The sequence below is a fragment of the Rhea pennata genome, chromosome 2 (genome assembly GCF_028389875.1).
Source record: "Rhea pennata isolate bPtePen1 chromosome 2, bPtePen1.pri, whole genome shotgun sequence".
NCBI lineage: Eukaryota > Metazoa > Chordata > Aves > Rheiformes > Rheidae > Rhea > Rhea pennata.
This window is the reverse complement of record NC_084664.1, coordinates 20,279,349-20,297,913: the sequence shown is the minus strand read 5'-3', so window position 1 is coordinate 20,297,913 and position 18,565 is coordinate 20,279,349. Positions and strand designations below refer to the sequence as shown.

General features: G+C 37.1%; 1 protein-coding gene across 2 annotated transcripts in view; it reads right to left on the bottom strand.

Annotated features, from left to right (window-relative positions):
* PIP4K2A (phosphatidylinositol-5-phosphate 4-kinase type 2 alpha) overlaps positions 1-18,565 on the bottom strand; it is a 117,983-nt gene that overhangs the window by 70,255 nt on the left and 29,163 nt on the right. Inside the window, exon 1 of one of the 2 annotated variants that reach the window (XM_062569032.1) lies at positions 7,026-7,090. The exons of the other annotated variant lie outside the window; for it this stretch is intronic. The gene's annotated coding sequence lies outside the window, so the exon portion shown is untranslated. Of the gene's footprint in view, positions 1-7,025; positions 7,091-18,565 lie in introns of those variants that run through there. 2 annotated transcript variants of the gene reach the window in all.

The window sequence follows — 18,565 nt, the reverse complement described above, 5'->3', positions numbered from 1 at the left end:
TGGTTTTCCTATATAATATATATAGGTCAAATTGTAGCCAGGGGAAAGCATTAGAAGTATTAAAAAGCCAGTAACAAAACAGCAACAACTTGAACCTTAGAAAGTATGAATTTTGATATTTAAAGAATTTTCAAATACAACAAATACTAAAGAGAGCCTGACAATTATACTATAAACACTATTGCCCAATTTCCCTTTCAGAACCTCTGGCCCACTAACAGTGACCAGCTGTAAGTTTTTTTTTGAAAAAAAGGGAACAATTTGCTAAAACTAGTATCACTGCAATAATTCCCTTTTCAGTTCATGAAACCATCTCAGCAAACCGGACATTTGTACTCTAATAAGTTCCTCGGAGGAAGTGAAGCAATACATTTTCAGTGAAATTACTGAAGTGCTCATGTGGCTCTTCAACAGCATCTATTCCGCCTTTATAAAACTGGTCACTCAAAAATATTTTGTGGTATTTTTTTTAAAAGGTGAGTCTTTAAAAGAAAAATGTTTTAGAGTTCCTAAATTACTGTATTTGCCGTTTTATAAAAGCTAGGGACAATTACAAGTGCAATTTACCATTAAAACATCCACTTCATTGTTAACACTTTAAAAGTATATTGAAAGCATTTGGTGCAATACAGAGGGGAAAAAGATATCTGAAATATTAAGTAAATTGTTTCAACAAACAATTTATATAAAAATTTGCAACATTACTACCTTACTACTAATTATAGATTGCCTTCTTTCCTTATGGCACTAATGTATCTGAATAGTCAATTGAATTTGGCAACCAAGGGCATTCTAACAGGATGTGTAAGTATTCTCTTTGTATCAATGTCGCGTGGCAAGCAGCAATATGAAAAGCAAATCTGGCACTAACTTGCTGAGGTGGGGGTGGGGAGTGGGTTTTCATATATGTTTTTACAAAGAAAAGAAAGAAAACACCCATAGGGTGTCTTCACAACCTGAAGACACTTCATTGGCATCTATCTACCTTTTAAATTGGTTGCTGTTTCAGCACCAAAGCAGTTCCCATTCAGAGGCATATTGGTAAATAAAATTCAAAATCCAGACTACTGGAATATTATCACATCATATTTATAAAACTTAACCACGCAGCATCTTAAGTTTTTATACTGAGTTGTCATTAGCTTCTTAACCTCCTTGCCTCTTAATCCACTTCAACCTGAGATCAGCCTTTAAAAACTCCCCCTTTATAGGAAATAAGATAAATGCCTAAGCATTTGCCCTCTCTCTTCAGTCTCCTCTCTCCTTAAGCACACTTTGGTTTTCCCCAGACAGAAATTGCATTGACTGGAGGATTTAGCTTTAGGCTGTCTTAAGATTTAAGGCAATCCTTGATGTTGTAAATAGTTTTTACAACTATTAACAAAGCATCAGAGCAACAGTACTTGCACAGGATGGGATTCATCCGACTGAAGAAATGTCTACCACTAAGCCTAATGCCTCAGTTCACCTTACCGTCATGGAGATCTAGTCAAAACCAAACACCATCTAGAACAACCTCAGAGCCGAGCGTTCAAAAAACATTGTAAGATAATGCCTTTAAAGCACCTTTTTTTTCTTCAGTAACTCTAAATGGAGTCTAGAGTGACTAGTTCAACTCTAGGCATCCATTATTGCAGGGGCAGGGTTGATTTCACTTACAATTCTTTCAATACTCCACTAACCAAATATTTGCAGAGCACCTACTTACTGAGAACTATCCACTATGTAGTATGAATAAATTTTGGAGACTGCATAAGAGTCCGCAATCTTTATCCTCAAAATATATTCTAGCCAGCAGAAAACATAAATACAGATATCCACACAAGTGAATACCAAAAAGCATGTGAAAAGGTGCTAGAAAAAAATATCAGTCCTGGAAATACCCACAATAAGTAGAACAACTGCTCTTTTGCAAGAACTAAACCTGCGCAATGGCTTTGAACTAGCAGTAATGTCCCCTGCAGGCAGATTGGGGGTGGGGTGGGGGGAAAGGGGGGAGAGGAGAGGAGGAAAGAAGGAAGATAAAAAATGCAAAGCCTCAGTTTTGGTTTGTTATACTTAACTTGATGCGACTTTTATATGTAAGCATGTATCTGTCAACACACTTCAATATGAAATATGCAGTGTTATTGACAGATGTCTTCATGGCACTAAATCTACATCGGAATTATCAGTCATTTATACTGCAATTAGCTTGAGACATGTTCTCTTTTTAAAGCAGTGTATTATGCTTCCTGAACATCTTTCTGATGTTTTAAAACTGTATTTTATAATCAGTCACAGATTGTTACCTAGTTTCTTAACAGAAGGACAGGTAGTGGGGGAAAAAAAGTCATTAGACAAAATAATGCTAGACTGGAAAAAGCAACTAGCAAACACATTTCTACCACTGACAAACTATTTCTTTACTTCTGAAGTCTTATCCATCCCAGATGCCTTTCCATCTCACACAAAAAGTCTGTTTGATTACTGCATACTTATTACCATGCATCATTCCCATGCAAAATCTTTTCTGTTTCGTACACTAATTCAAACCCACTCCCACTATAGTCTTATGGTGGCTTCCAAATATTTTGCATATGAAATTCCAACTGTGCTATTTAACCTAAAATCACACCTACAAATTGGATTTAGTGAGATTTTTATGTTCATTAGTCAGGAAAGCTGAGTTACAAAAAACAGTACTGCCATTCAAGAAGCAGCCATGATTTTCTTAGCTGTCATTGTCTGGGTGAAAATGTTTACTTGCAACAGGAGTGTTACCCATGAGAAATGGTTAATGAACTGATGGAACTGAACCACCTCCTTAGGAAAAACTTGACAGGACTTGGTCTAACTCTTATGGAAAGAACACAAACATACTCTAAGAGCACAAAGACAAAAAGCTGCTGTCACATTTGTCTGAGATGGTGATGAACAGCAACATGAAGAGCAGGCTTCTGCAAAAAAACTACTAATATTTTCTTTTTCTGGAAAACAACCCACTACATTCAGCCTCCAGAAGCAGAGATTTATATTAACAGAAAAGTAAGTACAAAACAGTGCTAAAAAGTTCTAAAAATAGCTTCTATGTACTATGTGAATAATTACCTGATTATGGGATGGATTTCCTCTTTGAACACGCAAAAGCAAGCTCAGAAGAAAGAGGAAGTTCTGTTCACAACGCAGGATTGCTTATGGTACAGTTCTAAAAAAGATCAATGCCTTCGGACAAAGTGGGATTCAAATTCAAATGGTTTGATTTCCTCCTCCCACTCCCTCCCAAATTCTATTCCATATAAAGTCTTGGCTTGGCTGTGATATATAAATGTGTGGTTGTGGAGCACATAATCAAGATCAGGGAGCAATATTATGAAAAGTGCAAAGGCTACAGACAGAAAAAAGATTCCTCCCAATTGCTTTTTGGCATTCAGGAATTGTAGCTAATTGAGATTGTGTCTTTTTTAAATACATAACAGGGTCTCTTCCAAAATAATCTTTTACTTTTCTTCTGAAAAAAAATAGAGCAGATTAAACTAGTGCCAAAACATTTTTTTGTGGATAGCCTTCCCTTCGCTCATGCATACTACATTAAGACATTGAAATCAAGACAAAAAGACAGAACTTTTAGAAGAGAAAGAAAAAAGCCAAAACAAAATTTTTATCTATTAGAAAAATGAGTTAGTCTTTTGCACAATAGAATTAGTGTCAATCTCAATATTCAGTTTAAGGCTAAACTAAATACCATACAAAATGCACCCTGTAATTTATTTTAAGGAGAGGACATTCTAAGCAAAGGATTAGTTTGCCTTTGAATGGAATCAGAAATTAGCTACTCAGGCGTGTAATAGTTACTAAGATATCATTACTGTACCTGAATTTGAAGTAACTAAACCTGTGGGTGTCACAACCAAAATATAGCAGATGACTGTGTCCTTTGGACAGGTGAGGAAGGAAATCATTTAAATACCAGCTATGCTACCATAACAACATGTCTTAACAAGCGATTCTCAAAACAAGTGATGTGCAAAATCTTTATACTGTCTTTTAGTTAGCATTTTGTTATGGAAATGTGAAAAACAGTGCATTCAGAAAAGAATTTTAACATCTTTGAAAAAAGCTCTTCCAACAAAAGAGAATAATATATGAAAAGATTTCGACAGGCAAAGAAGCTTTTCCTTTATTTGCTTTACAGCCAACATTTATACCCACAGAGGAAAGGACTAAGTTAGCTGCATAAAATAAGAGGATGGAGTACACGAGCTGAAGGACATGAAAGGGTTTGTCCTGTCTCCTGATAACAGATGGTAGTAAAAGAAAGAATGCCTAACCTGTATGTTACAGCTTCTGCAGAGATTTAGAGGGCTTGACTGCCCTCTCATTTGAAACACTGAATCAAAAATGTCTTCACTGATGTCTTCAGAGTTGCCTTGTAAAACTGCTGAAATAGAGTCAGACTAACAGTGTTTATCTTCTCTTTGAAGAAAAAAATCTTTCTGCAAAAAAATAAAACCTAGGCTGCAATATTTAAACTCCTGTAACTTAATGGAAATTCCCACCAACTTCGTCAAGTTAACAGAAAGAAAAGCCAACTAGAAATAAATTCAATGTTGGAGAGATAGCAGGGAGGCAAGCCAAAGAAAATCCAAGGAAAAAACAATGCATCAGTGTGACACTCAACCTGAAACATCTATTTTTGGAGTTACAGGTTGTTCTGGGTAAAACATCTGCCCAAGTATCTTTGTAGTCTTGCATATGCTTCAAACACTAATTAAAAAAAAGCTTATGTGTTCTTTCATACAGGGATTTGGAAAGGAAACAAAAGGAAACTGACCAAAAATACAGGTACAATAATTCTGGATTGTAAATAAAGCACTGTCAAATTCAACAGAAAAGAGCATTACTCTTGCTCCAGTCTTTTCTGAACTAAATCTTATTATTGCAAGGAATAGCTAAGTCAGCTGCTTTCTGAAAATTAAATTTAACTGCTTTTGTGTAAGTTAAAGAACTAAAATCCAAAAGTCTAAATAGGAAGAAAACATAGAAGGCCTGCACAAAGGCTTGTCGTATTTTCCCTGAAAATCATTTGCCATATAACTCACTTGCTATGTGGCAGCCAAGGTTTTTCTGAGCTACCAGCAGTCTCGACATGTTTTTTGTAGCAGTTCCCAAGAAGCACAACTCCGTGCAGCAGAAGCTAGTCACAAATCTCTGAAGGTAAGCAAGAGTTACGAGCTATTTAGAATTTGAGCAACCTCTTTCTAGGGAGAAAGCACAATTTTCCAGGTCTCTAAGATTACTATAGATGAGACTATTGCTCTTACTACAGTATTCATGACAAGAAAAATACAGCGGCTTGTACAACTAATGCGAGTCTGGTGGATGATAGCAATTTTGTGAGATTAACTGCATAATTTAAAAGAAAAAGCTATCACGATGAGAATGACTTGACATTTCTTAAGAAGATGGCTGTGCTCGTGCAGGATTTCTAAACTTCGTTAATCCAACAGAACTCATCTTTTCATTACATCCTTGCCCTGCAAATCATAAAAATAAAGATGCATTTTGTGTGCTCCAGTGCCTGAACAAACCATCAAGTTCTCCAAGCAATTATACGGAAAAGATCAAAATGTTAAGATTTTAAGGACGACTGCCCAGTTTTCTTTAAATCTTACTAGCACTTAACGGCAACATTCGCATGCCCTAGTGTTCCACCTTTCACCCTTGGAGGCTCTGCTTACCCTCTATAGCCAGATGAGTAACAAAATCTCTTTACGCATTATTTGTATCATAGAAAGTAACTAACTTTTATAGGCTGTGATACAAATCTATAGAAGAACAACAATATATGACAAACAACCGGAAGGCTTCAAAATCCTGAGCAGTACCTGCTTTGAATTATAACTGGACATTATCGCAAACGTTTCATAACATATAAAAGAGAGAAAACCTAAAGGAGGATTAACTAGGTGAAGGTGTAAAGACTAAACTGTCAACCAATGAAACACTGTCTACTAAAATATAAACTACCACTACTGAGTGGATTCATTTTCAGGAAAGCAAGTGCACTCTTAAAACATCTATTGCCAAAAATGGCAAAGGTATCCTTTTTCATTTACATCCTCTGTCTCAACATTCACTATTTTCAGGCAGAACAGTAGACTACATGGATCTTTGGGACACAGCAGTTTTCATGCTAAAGCTCTGTATTGCCTTTGCTCCTTAAACACAATTACTGCATCATTAATAAATTCAAACTTATTTGGGTTTGCAGAACACTAAGATTATTAGTTATTATATACTATCATATACCTAGAGAAACAAAACTTCTAAAAAGTCTGTTATGTTAAGAAAATGAGAAGTGGGATTGAGGCCACACAAGTATATAAATAACACAGGGAAGGAGGAAAAAAGGAGGGGAACAACAATCAGCAAACTTTTCTCTCTCTCATTGCATCCCATGTTTTATTATCTGGCAGGGGACTTGTGGTAAATAATTGGGAAACAAAGAAAGGAAAAGTAATTACAGAAGGAACAGTTACACATATAGAAGTGAAGTTTAGGCACACAGATAACATTGAATTTTTTTCTGACATCACAGTAGAAGAAAAGTGTGTAAAACTTAAACTCTTCACTTACAAAGCTTTACAAAGAAGGAAAAAGCAGCATAGACTGCATCATTATTGTGATATACCATTAGGTTAATTAGCATTTCTAACCCCTAAGGAAATGGTAGAAGTGGGAAATGTATACTATTTCACATAAAAAGGGAGAACAATTTAGTAAGTTTTCCTTAGGTGTTCTTTGCTATCTCCATCTCTAAGACAGAGATGCTGAAAAGCATAAAAAAAACAAAAAAAAAACAAAAAAACAAACAAAAAAAAAAAAACGCCTTTTGTACAGGTAATTCAGAAGTTAAAAAGAAGTCACAACCAAGTATTAGAACAATATTAACATCCCCCTTTTTGATTACAGTAGATACTAAGGAGAGAGTTCATAAATTCAGTCTGTTAGCATGAACAAGGATTGCAACTTGACCTACTCACTGGGCTGCTTCGTGTGAGTAAAGACTTTTTGACTCATGAAAGTTTCCACAGCAAGATGTTCATCTGGTAACAGCTTGGTCTTTTCTTTGTGAGGGTGGGGGAGGGGGCAGACGAGGGAGAGAAAAATATAATTTAATGTGATCTTTTGTCGGACTAATCAGAAAACTTCAACAGCACTCCTGTGTATGCTCTCATGGCTATATCAATTTCTGTTGCAAGAATCCATGCTATTGTACTATAGAAAACAGGTTTTATTTATTAAAGGGCAAAATTCATCAATCAATGCAATCAATTGACTGAACAATCGATAACCAACGTTCTGCTCCAGTTCTATTGGACTTCAAATCTCAATAAGCTATTTAACTTGGAATTTAGCATTCCCTATGGTTTGGGGTTTAAGTTTCCAGAGAAACTTGTAAACAAATCAGCTATTAACTTGGTAAGTAAAGCTTATGTCACAGCTGACTCTTTGTGAGTCTCAATATTTAGGCTTTTAAGTGAGATTTCAATGCAAATTATTGTTGGTTCAATTTCTTTCACAAAAAGCTTCAAATTTTCTCCTTATACAAGGATGTTTTATCATTGTAACTGGATCTGTGCTAGTCATTCCTGTCTCGGGGGGAACACGGTGTCATTAACAGTCACACACAGCACTTTGAGGGTGCATAAACACTCATGCTTGTCCAGCTTCTGCTCTTTTTCCATCACTGAAGAAACAATTGTAGCATCTAGGCTAATTTAAGTGTTAAAAATATTTTTAAGTGCTGATTTGTAAACCAGCTATCTTCAAATTCTCTTACTGCAGAGGGATATTTTTCAGAATATTCATCACTTGTACAAAAGCACCTAAAAAAGGAGGCACAAGAAAGTTGTTACTACTTCTACTTAGGCTCTGTTTAAAACTCTGCCACACTATTATTTTAATCCAAATTGTCCAACATAAAAAAAGATCATCATCTTAATGGCTCATAAAACATGCAGTATAAACAATCAGTAACAAAATTAGATTAAAATGCTTTAAAGGCAAACATACAGAATGTTAGCAAGAGATAGCAAATTCCAGTATAAAGCAGACTACGTTTTGAAATATAACCATGGTACAGTCTGACCCTTTTCCATTTAAAGGAAGAAAAAAATAAAAAAACATCCAACACCCCTAACCAAGTCAGATACTGTTGTAAGAACTATCCTGTATGGAGAATAATTTCCCAGTAAATATCAGGTGAGAACATATGGAAAGTGATGCTTGTGTTACGATGTAAAATTTCTACTAAAAAAAAAAAAAAAACAAACAAAAAAAATCCACTGGTCAATGAGCATTGCCCAAACAAGTTAAACCTTCTGCATATGGACTAAAATATACAGCTAAATGAAAACTAATAATACCGAACACCACCACCACTACCCAGTCTGCACCCTCGGAGACTCCTTTCCCGTACCCAGGGCGAAAGTGGCTAACTCATGCTTGTGCATCAGCATTTTGAACTGAACCACAGTGGTTGCCACAAATCTGGCTTTACCTTTAAACTAAAATACCTACTGAACAGCTGTAGTACGAACATGAAAGCTCTTCCACCAAGGGTGACAAGTCTTAAGCCTGCTACATACTAACCCTCTTAATATGCTTACTGTCCTGGTCTAGTGATATAAGCATTTTTGGTTCTGCTGAAATATTAAACTTCAATCAGTGTTTTGTGTTTTTGTGAGTCACTTGTAAGTGATTTGTAAGTGTCAAGTGTTTTTAGCAAGGGAAGAAAAGATTATTCCCTAGGGAAGAGATACAGCTTTCCTTTCTCCCTATCTTTATATAGGGTCATATATGTCTTAGAAACAGAGATCCACAGTTTGTTTTTGCTCACAGTCCATCAAGAATTGCCCCTACCCCCTTTCCTCCAAATTAGAGTATGTATTTTTGCGTTTGGAGGTTCCTGCGTGTGCTTCAATTATTTTGCAGTTTAATGTGGCAGCTTCACACACCAATACATCGGCTATGTCTTTATTGTGCTCTTTGATGTTCATCACTGCTTTTCACAGGCTTGCGTAATGCTACAACCGCAAGAACAAAAGTATACCACTTAGAGAAGATGCAAGCGCCCTCAAACACTTTATTGCAAATTGTTCTCCAGAGATCTTTCAGAACTAACATAATCAGGCAACCATTTAGATGCTCTTAACCTTAGTCTTATTCTTAGCTGATCATCTTAAGTGCTGCTAAGACAAATCTTGAAAGTTCAGTAAGATTCACTAGGAACATTAGAATAGCCCATCCCCAGACAAGAAAGGCGGAGAAAATGCAACAAGAAGGAAGAGGGTCATGAATACTTACAATGTGTTATCAATAGGAGAGGTTAAGATTTCCTCTGGGACTCTTTAAAATATTCCTACAGGAAACGTACTACCCTGCAATAAGTATTATCAGCATGACAAAGAGTCCCAAATGTAAGGTAATTTCTTTATGTAATAAATCTCATAGTTCTTATTCTTCTGTATACCTCCCTGCTTGCAGAAACTTCGTTTTTGTAAGTAGAGAGACTTGGACTACAAAATCCTTCCTTTGACAAGCATGGGGGTCTTAAATTATTTTTTAGAACTTCAATTTCACTGCCAACTTCAGCTGTCAAAAATAAGGAGAGACAAGTTACATATTCACTATCTTCCAGAAAGCTTCTGCAAAGACATTAGTAATATATCTTAAATAAACTTGGGCTCAACCCAAGTTCTAATGGAAGGGAGAAGAGTTAAAAAGCAAGCAAGCAAAAAACCAAGTTGATTTTATGCTGACATACTCTCAGATTTCATTCACTCACTCCCACATACTCCCAAACAACACGACATTGTGTCCACCGGGTCATTTGGCCACAGATGGAGACCTTCTGTTTTGCCCCCATCACATTTCTAGGGTTCTTGATTGGTCATAAAAACTGGATTTTGGACAGATCTTTCATATCCTTTAGGAATCATTAGGTATCGTAGGAAGCTCCTTCGCCTCAAAATCATTCTGATCTGACCTTCTGTAAGTGCTTGCTCAAGTTGCTTGCCTGTTGTCTTGTTTTCCTTGTTTGGTGTACACGTTTGCTTTCCTTGCTAACAGGAAAAGGACTAGCATATGTGATATCTTGTGGCTTTCTTAGAATCCTCCTGGTGTTAGGACGCAGGGTTGTCCAGCCACCAGTCATCTGTGCTTATCAGGGAATAGGCCTTTTGATCTTGACATGTACACCACATTCTTTAATTTTACGGCCAGGAGTGGTGCCCTTTTTTATCAACACTTTTGTTTCTGTTTTTGTTTTTTACTTTGTTCTGCTGTTTTCTCTGGTGCTTACCACATACATTATTATTCATATTGCTTTCCTATCAGTCTTAGTATTTTTGTTACACATTTCTGCACTTCCACAGCTTTTTCAGAAAAAATGACTACAAAGTTCACACCCAGTTTAGCTTAAAGGCTTTTAAGTCTCTAGGACATCATCAAGCTTTTCTGTGACCTAATTTTGAAACAGTAAGGAGATAGAAAAACAAAATACACTCTTTTTTTTCTCTTCATCTCTGCCTCTAAAATCCCCGTAATACATGTACATACTGCTTCAATCTGAAAACCAAATCTGGGATTTCACAATAACCCCTTGAAGTTCTGAAACTCATTAAGTGGTAATAAAACAGTAACAGATGACAGAAAGAGACTGCCTCAGAACAGGAAGCCTTGAAGTCCTAAGCAAGAATCTGGAGTCAGCACCATTTCAGGAACTGAAATTACATAATATCTTTCATATACAGTTTCATCCTAAACCTAGCTAGGTTGTTGCACAAAACAAAATTTAAAAAAAGACCACAAATGTAAAGTGAATGCATGCATCACCTCTATCAAAATGCATTGGAAGCATTTAAATTTTTTTTAAAATTTTTTTCTGTTCAGAAGCATTTTTTTTTAATATGGCATTTGTGAAATGTACACTCGATGGAAACTGAAAATAATTTAAAAGTGGATAAATCCACCAGCTAACGATAACTTTTCACTCTCCTACCTCAGATTTATTCACATATGGAGCAACAAAGAAAAATTCTTCTCAACTCTGAATTACCCAGTTGAATAAATTTAAGAAAGAAAAAACATAAGAGTCTTCTTATCACAATTCCTTATGGAGGAAAAGAAGGTGATCAGGAATAGCCAGCATGGATTCACCAAGGGGAAATCCTGCTTAACCAGTCTGATAGCCTTCTCTGATGGAATGACTGGCTGGGGAGATGAGGGGAGAGCAGTGGACAGTGTGTACCTTGACTTCAGCAAGGCTTTTGACACTGTCTCCCATAACATCCTCCTAGAGAAGCTCAGGAAGTGTCGGTTAGACGAGTTGACAGTGAGGTGGATTGAGAACTGGCTGAAAGGCAGAGCTCAGAGGGTCGTCATTGGTGGCGTGGAGTACAGTTGGAGGCCTGTGGCTAGTGGCGTCCCCCACGGCTCAGTACTGGGTCCCATCCTGTTCAACTTTTTCATCAACAACCTGGATGAGGGGACAGAGTGCCTCCTCAGCAAGTTTGCGGATGATACGAAGGTGGGAGGAGTGGCTGACAGACCTGATGGCCATGCTGCCATTCAGAGAAACCTGGACAGGCTGGAGAGCTGGGCAGAGAGGAACCTCTTGAGGTTCAACAAGGGCAAGGGCAGGGTCCTGCACCTAGGGAAAAATAACCCCAGGCACCAGTACAAGATGGGGGGTGACCTTCTGGAGAGCAGCTCTGCAGAGAAGGACCTGGGAGTGCTGGTGGATGACAAGTTGACCACGAGCCAGCAATGTGCCCTTGTGGCCAGGAAGGCCAATGGTCTCCTGGGCTGCATTAGGAAGAGTGTTGCCAGCAGGTCGAGGGAGGTGATCCTGCCCCTCTACTCAGCCCTGGGGAGGCCTCATCTCGAGTATTGTGTCCAGTTCTGGGCTCCTCAGTACAAGAGAGACATGGAGAGAGTCCAGTGTAGGGCTGCAAAGATGATCAGAGGGCTGGAGCATCCGCCCTATGAGGAACGGCTGCAAGAGCTGGGCCTCTTCAGCCTGGGGAAGAGAAGACTGAGGGGGGAATCTAATCAATGTGTACAAGTACCTGAAGGGAGGGTGTCAAGAGGACGGGGACAAACTCTTTTCAGTTGTCCCATGTGACAGGACAAGAGGTAATGGGCAGAAATTGAAGCACAGGAAGTTCCACCTGAATGTGAGGGGGAATTTCTTCCCTGTGAGTGACGGAGCACCGGAGCAGGTTGCCCAGAGAGGCTGTAGAATCTCCTTCTCTGGAGATCTTCAAGGCCCGCCTGGATGCAACCCTGTCTAACTTGCTCTAGGTGACTGTGCTGAGCAGGGAGGTTGGACTAGACGATCTCCAGAGATCCCTTCCAACCTTACTGATTCTATGATTCTATTTTGAATTTTAATTACTGTAGCTACCATATTATATAGGAGATGCCTGTTTCTTTAAGTCACTGATTGACATAAAAGCAATAGGCAATGCCTGTATTGATATTTCCTTCTGAAGATGCATCTGGATCCTCCAAAGATTACTTTTAAAGCTTTGGGCAAAAACCTCTTCCCCCCACTCCCCTTCTTTCTCTACTATACATTTCACACCCCCAGATACTACAAAAACTATCCACTTCTCAGAAGGATGCCTAGCAAGCAATAGATCTTACGGGGACTGGATTACAGAATCCTAATTGCAAAGGCAGGCAGTAGTCAAGGGTGACTCACGTCTGGGAAGTGCCTTCACTTCTACACTTTCAATAAAATAACTGCACATTCAAGCCACGCTTCACTCCAATGCACTCGTGTCATGACAGATCCAAACTCTGGGTCCAGACAAAGCAGCTAATTGTCTGTTTGGCAGCACAGTTAGATCTGGGACAAGAAGGTAGTACTGAAAATCATTTTTATACAGAACCAGGAGGAAAAAAACCCAAGTCCCTTGTGTTCCCATACCCGTCAGCAAATGTGCTGAACAAGAATCAAAACTCCATTAGGATCTGTTAGCCCTATTGATTTAGCTGGAAACTAGATCAAGCCTTCAATAACAGATTCTATAACCAATGTTTTCTACCTCTTTGATCCCAACTACAGCTTGTTTTATATAAAAGCTACAGTACATATTCTCATAGAAAGCATTATTTTGCTGTTTTTGGCAGTTCTCGCTATATTTATATTCAATAATGGTGAACACATCAAGTGGGAGTACAAATCTAACAGAGAAAATAGGACATACTTACACTCTTACACAAACCTCATTCTCCTACTCGGAAATGAAATTACATGATTATTTACATGAAGAAATTTGCATTTCACTGTAAAACAATACTGCTATAACTTTATCCACAGCAAGAAATACAGGCAAAAGGTTAAAGTTCTAGAATATGAAATGGGAAACTGTTGAAAAATTAGGATTTTTTTCTAATATGAAGAGCTTGGATTCTATTTCTACACTTTCAAGCTGATAGGGAATGTTGCTAGAAAGACACAGGCATTGCTGACAACCAGGCTAACATGCAGGTTCTACCAAAAAATCCTATTCAAATCTATGATAAACCAGAGACATAGACAACCGTCGCTTGCTGCGTTTCATTTCCCTGTTGTTGTACTGTGAGCACTTACCTCATTATTTTATTCAATCTTTTCTTGATACATAAGTATCTAAAACAGTATAGTTGAAAGAGCCTTTGTATTATCTTCAAAATATAAAAGTATGCCTTTCTTTCTCCCCTCCCCCTGCCTTCTCAGTGCAGCCACAAGTAGTGTGCAACAGATGAGACCTCTTAATATATTTTTCACTCCGTATGCTTAAAATCTCTATGCTATGAACAATAGTGTTATCTAAGCATTTTCTAAATATATTTCATATAACCTCCAAAAATGGAAATAAACCATCTGAATACTTCTTCCATCTAGTAAACTGAATGGGTGTGTTCTGTTCAGGTTTTAGGTGAGGAATAGAAAGCATTTTCTGAGAGTAGAGACTAGTCTTTTAATGAACTCTTTTCTTTGAGGCACTTGAACCATCAGTTACTGCCCTGCGTTCTTACATGTGCCTCTCAGGTGTGAAAGTGGCATTAGTCAGCTTCTGATCAAAGAAATGAAAAAAACCTCACAACAGAAAACACAAACAGAACCAAAGCAATACAGAAGGAGAGGAGCTGAACCATTGCTTTTATTGTGAAATACGTTACGCTAGTCAATCTAAGTCTGTAATTACAATCTAGATTTCTAAACTTAATGCAGTTATCCCTTGTCTCTAGAGCAAATGAAATGCAAATGATGTACATTTACAGCATTTACAATTTTACTTCTCAATACAAAAATGTGACAGGATATTCAAGTGACAGGAGCAGTATGAGGATAATGCAAGTTATTCTTGGTTGCTAGCATTAATTTAAAATTTTACCACAATATATTTTTCCATTCTTTCTACTGGCAGTATATGCATAAAAATACATTTTTTTAATTAAAAAAGGGCAAAACAGTCCATTTCCAATAGGTACAGAGTATACAGTCTTCATTGCACACTACTAGAGGATTTGATTTATTTATTTTTAATTTGTACATTTCCTTCACTCTTCAGTGTGCTTGCTGCATTACACTGTGTAAAATAAAAATACTTCAAAAAAAAAAAAAATAGAGAGAAAGCAAAGGACTCCACCTGCATATTTAATAATTACTGTTTGCTATAGTGTAGTGAACAGTTAGAGATGAATGACAAATAAATGAACTTCATGCACTTTATCTGCCCTGGAAAGGGCACCTAATCTACCTTGAAACTACCTTGTAATTTCAATAGAAGGGAATAATGTTCTATTACTGCAAAACAATAAGGAGGAAATGCTTTATTATCAACAAAATTTCAATGTGAAAATATATATTTTTTTATATGTCAGAGTTAAACCTCACTTTAAATTGCATGTATGTGTAGGCTGTTGCTTCCATTAGTTTGTGTCTATCTTGACCTTTCTCATCCATTTCAATGGACTGAACTTTTCCAACATACAGCATTTTAGGAACTAAAGTACATTCCTGATCTCACCCCAAGCACACAGTAATCAGAACTAGCATCTGAGGATGTAATCTGAGTAATTTTACACAGAAAATCTTGCAGAATGCAAGTACAGCCTTTTCTTTTCTTAGACTTAATGGATACATTTATACTTATTTTAAGCTTCTTAAAATGTTTAAGGTCCAAAAACACTTGCTCCTTAGATTGGGTCAGTTTTATTAGGGACTAAAAATCTTGCAGGACCTACTCCCTCACCCGTCAACCACCATCCAAGTGAGCACAGTCTGCCCTATGCAGTACTGTTATATGAAATCAAGCTTGTGTTCCTCTACAGAGGAGCCGCTAGATGAGGAGATATGAACAAGTTATTTCCTTTCATCTTTTCTGAGTATGATAAATAAAGCCACGCTAGAAAAAAATGCTTTGTCAAAATAAATTAGAACTGAAATGCATATGTTTTTTAGACTTAACAGTTACTAGACGACTGTGGATCAACCTTGTCCAGACAAGATTCTCTACCCAGATGCCTTAAGGCACACTTTCAAGCCTTTCAGCACAGGACACACAGATAAGACACAGTGGAGAAGCTGGATAACTGTTTACATTTGAGTATGGCATCCAGTTCTGTGGCCCAGATGACAAAAAAAAAAAAAAAAAAAAAAAAAAAGACCTGCTTTGGAGATGGTGGCAAGCACAAACAAAACCCAACTTGTTTCTTTCCAAAGAATGTTTGTATGCAGTTTGTATGTAGTTTTCCCATAAATACTTCTAACTCTTATTAGTTTCAGTGATCAACAAGAAGACAGTTCAAGTCAACTGTCAAGAAGACAGTTCAGAAGACTTTTCAAAGACAGTTTTAATTCCTGTCCCTATTGCAATTTTAGGGTTTCCTGGCCATGAAAAGCTACATCTGCTTAAGCTGGTAGGCTAACAAGCAGCAACAAGAGTAATTTCCAGACAGCTATGCAGCACAACAGCAGCCAAAGTATTATGTACAGATGTTGCAGTTTTCCAGGATAAGTCAATGTACAGAAGGGACTACATCACGCATTCTCCTGGCCTTTCCATTCATTTTTGGAGGCTCTACAGTGAATACAATCAGAATAGTATTTTCATTGCTTTTGCTGTTTAGATGCCCACTGGGGTCCCAGTATATGAATTTCACTATTTTTTGCTCTTATGGATTAATGATAATCTCAACTGGGGATGCTTTTCAAAAATAAATATGGAACTTTTTTCTAGCTGTTCCCAACTGAAAAGCTGCTGTCTACATCTTCAAAATAAGCACCTAAAGTAAGGAATTTTCAACTTTCTCTGAAACAGTTGGAAGTTCCTTCCATCATACTATATTACAACAAAAATCACTTTCTTCCCTCTTCAAATCTCTTGCACAGGAAAAAAGAACAAGAAAGTTGACATTTCTTTGCTATAAAGATAGGTACCTGGTTTTGAGTTTTAGCAACAGTTTAAGTTCAGATTTCAGAAAGTGTTAAATTCTTTAAAAATCATATAGATTTTAAGAGTATGGCTCACTGCACCTTATGGAACCCTTACTACAGCTCAATCGCATCAAAAAGGGCACTTCCTGCTGCCTCCTCCCACCTGCTTCCAGCCTTCCAGCCCCTCACCCCAGCTCTACTGCTTCTTGGCAGATCTCTCTGGGAGCAGGAGCCTTTTTTTTTTTTTTTTTTTTTTTTTTTTTAAATCATCTTAGTTAGCCATCAAACTTGAAGACATAGGGTTTGGTTACAACTCCTCAAATTTTACTCTAATACTGAAGTTTTATGTTTTTACAGGAATCCAGGAATAACCAATCCTACTCTAGTCACACCTAAAATGCTCTCATATCAAATTTAAATCTACTTCTGCATTTGAAAAGCCTCTTAGCTCTATGAAAGATGCATCTTGAGAGAAGCCAGAGAAAAAGTTGAAGACATTTTATTAAAAATCACTTTTTTTTTTTAATTTGGTACAAATGTAAGAATAACAACTAAATGTGGGAAAGAAAAACAAAGCTGTACGCATTTACATTTACTGGGAACACTAGAGGAAAGAACATTGAAAGAGGAATGAATGATGAGTAACAGCTACCGAAAAGGAATGGGTATGAAGTAGTAGATATTAGACCAACAGACTTAAAAATAAAGGTGGAAGGGAGATATTCAGGCTTATCAGTTTCAGTCTCCCCTCCCGCATGTACTGGCACTCAGCAGTAAAGAAAATCTAGCTTCCTCTCCTGTTGTTACTGTACAGCTAATTCAGGACAGCCATTTGTTTCACAATGAATACTTAAAAGACAACAAAAATAATTATCCCATTTCCTGGGAAAGATTTTCCTCCTCTGTCATATCAGTGACTTGGTGATATATAAGGATATCAACTTTCTTTTTTTCTGAAATGGATATTTACAGTCTTTATTCAGAAATAACTGAATTAGGCTATGCAACAAGGAGTACGAAATGGACTCTTTAATAAAAAAAATGTTATAGATGTTTATTCTCTTAAAATGAAACAGAATGATCGCAAATCAGTACAGCTGCCTTTGGACACACTAACGATCCTGGTCAACAAATACTGCTCTTCCTGATCCTGAATTACTAAAACTTTTCTTTTTTTTAAATTGAGTTTGGAAACCTGTATCTAAATGATTATAAACACATACATTACTGGACCTAACAGGACACTTTAGGATGCAAGCGAGTAAGCTACAGATACTGCAGATTAGAATTCTAGCCTAGATTCTCTTTTATACACTTTAAAGCCTTAAAAGCAATTTATAATTAAAAAAAAATAACCAGCTGTGTGCTAGTGTAACACAGCAACCCTCTGAGTAGAATGGGTGTTGTACAAACATAAATAAATGGCTTTAGAGTAGGAAGTAGGCTCATCCCTTCTCCTTGCCCTGAAGGCATATTATGAAAAACCTTAAAAATTCCAAATAAAACTAAGAATTTGAAGTCTGATACAGACAGGATTTTTTTTCAAGTCCACTAAATAGAATTGGGTTTGCCCATTGTATTATTGAAATGGGACACTAGCTCTTAAAGAATAAAGCAAACTACTTCACATTAGTGAATTTCATGTTTACTAAGTCACAGAAGCAACTGATGCCTTTGGTAGTCCTGATGTGCCAGAAACTGCTCCATGCTCTGTTACAGATAGTCAAGGAAGACGTAAAGTCAGTTAAATGTTGCTTTTATACATTTAGTTGATTCAAGTTGACTAAGAAAAAGTAATGTATCTTAATTTCAATTTGCAATACAGCATACCCTGGAAAGCATGAATGAGAACTTGTTCTTTAGCTCGCTCCTCCTTACAAATTCTATCCTGGATTTGTTTTATTGGTCAAAAATATTCTATGCACAAGAAACCAGAACCAGACTAAAAGATTCATAGAGAAAGAGAAAAGATGAACTGCTACCAGCCTTTTCTCCCCTGAAAAGTGCTATACAAATCATAGGAACACATGGGTTGTGTCACAGGAGGCAGACCGCGGACATAGAAACACAAGTCAAACAGCAGTA